The sequence below is a fragment of the Oncorhynchus nerka genome, linkage group LG13 (assembly GCF_034236695.1).
Source record: "Oncorhynchus nerka isolate Pitt River linkage group LG13, Oner_Uvic_2.0, whole genome shotgun sequence".
Lineage (NCBI taxonomy): Eukaryota > Metazoa > Chordata > Actinopteri > Salmoniformes > Salmonidae > Oncorhynchus > Oncorhynchus nerka.
In genome coordinates, this window is record NC_088408.1 from 12,027,822 (window position 1) to 12,029,785 (window position 1,964).

A 1,964-nucleotide genomic window follows, 5' to 3' on the forward strand; every position below is an offset into this window, starting at 1 on the left:
GGCTGGGCATCTGTATAGCATTGTGACAAGTGCCAAATTTTAAAGTGCTTCATAAGATTTTGATTGAGCATGAGAAGTGTCTGCAGCTGGTGTCCTATGGCCTGAAACAGCCATGTTACCACTGACAAGCCCTGGTCATGTTGAAACAAACACTATAGAGAGACACAAAGGACAGCGGATTAGGAAGTCAGCAAATGCTTAAGTGGCAGAAATTCCTAAAATGAAGACCAAGCAAATGTGGGCATGAGCTCTGCAAGGGAAAGTGAAAATCTCAGCAACTGGATTTGGTAGATAAGGATGGCTGTAGAAAAGCAATGGAGTAGGACAGACTGGCCAGAAGTTCAATTTGATGACATGTATATTATAGAAACTGAATGTTCCTACTAGTGTGTAGAACCAAACAATGCTTGAGGAAAATATATAAGCCAACCCAAACAATATACATTTCTCAAGTAGGTTTATTAGCAATCAACGCAGCCATGAAACAGCAGGATCCAGGTCAGCACAGAACCTGAGGATGAGAGAAAGTGTTACAGCTGCTCAACACATCAGAAAACAAGTGACAGAAATCAAAACCAAAAACTTTACCTTCTCCTACCGGTCACTTCCGGTGGGCATGAGGATATAGTGGTCGGTATTGGACGGGAGCAGGACGATACCTGACGAAACCAGCTGAGCTCCATTGGTCATTTCCATGCTCATATTTGGTTCTTAAATGGGTGATGATGCCAGCAGGGAACTTCCTAGTGACGAACAGCTCCCCATAATTAGCTTCAAGACCTTCCTGGCTAGGTTCTGGTCCAATAACCAACGGAAGTGGGAACCGTTGGTCTTCAAACTCACTCTGACTGTTGCCATGTTCATAAACACTCTCAAAGTGAGAGATTTCCCCTGCCTGGAAGTTACTTGGTGAAGACTCACACAGTGGAGGTAAAGGAAGAAAACTAGGGTAAGCTACTCCTGCAGAAAGACATCCAGTCTGCTCAGGAGCCTGAGGAACGAGGTAAGGGGAAGCAGTAGTCTTCAGGGGAGCAAAACTCTGAATACCAAGACTGGAGCCCCCATCAATAGGACTCCTAGAGTCAACAGGAACAGGGAGGCTTGAACCAGAAGAAATGGGTTCATGTTTAAGGAAGTAACGTGTGTAGGTGTTCATTTGGCTGGGTTTGACAAGTGGACCATATAGAGTTGAAGTTCTTGGGTACACTTGGCCCAACCTGTAGGCTGAGGAGAGAAGAGCATATTACTTTTAACATCTTAGGAAAGTCACTAATCAAACCTTAAGTGAGAGTACAAAAAAAAAACAAGGTATTGGCAGACATTACCCAAGACATGTTCCATACAGTAATCCATTGTTGTTCTTACCTTGTTGATAGGGATAGCAATAAACATCCCAGAACAGCAAAACCAGGAACAGCCCCCTAGATAACAACAAACAGTTACATGATGTAGACTACAACACTTACTGAGGAAAAAGAATCCCATTAACTGTCACTTACACTACACAGCACTTACAAGCCATAACAGTCATTGAACATGTGAAGTATAGAGAAATAACTGTGGCGTGTATTTATATGTTGTAGAGGACAACCTGTAACCAATCACAGCCTGATCGGACAATGCTGGCCAGCTGGTGTTAATTCACTTGCCTTGTCTAACTCCAACTAAACCCCTACGCCCTTATATCCAATTTCAGTCAGATGCACACAAGGGCAACTGGGTACGGATAATGGTTGATGTGGATCTGGGCCTCAATTAACTTCAGCTGTCCATCGTTATCTAATCGTGTGATTGGTTACTGGGTGTCCTCTACAACATATAAATACACTCCAGCATCTCTTCTCATCACATCAACAATTCTCATTGTGCGATGGCTGTAGTTTGAGTGACGTTTAAATTGGAGCTTTGGTGGTTTTAAACTGCGTGTGTTCATTGTAATCCCTATCAACAAGTTAAGAGCACCA

General features: G+C 43.2%; 1 long non-coding RNA gene across 1 annotated transcript; it reads right to left on the minus strand.

Moving 5' to 3' along the window:
* Positions 1-440: 440 nt before the first annotated feature.
* LOC115121471 (uncharacterized) lies at positions 441-1,604 on the minus strand. The gene is made up of 4 exons (XR_003862329.2): positions 1,500-1,604; positions 1,366-1,421; positions 589-1,224; positions 441-511 (listed from the first exon to the last, which is right to left on the minus strand). It is a non-coding gene; the product is annotated as an uncharacterized LOC115121471 (long non-coding RNA).
* Between the last annotated feature and the right edge of the window lie 360 nt (positions 1,605-1,964).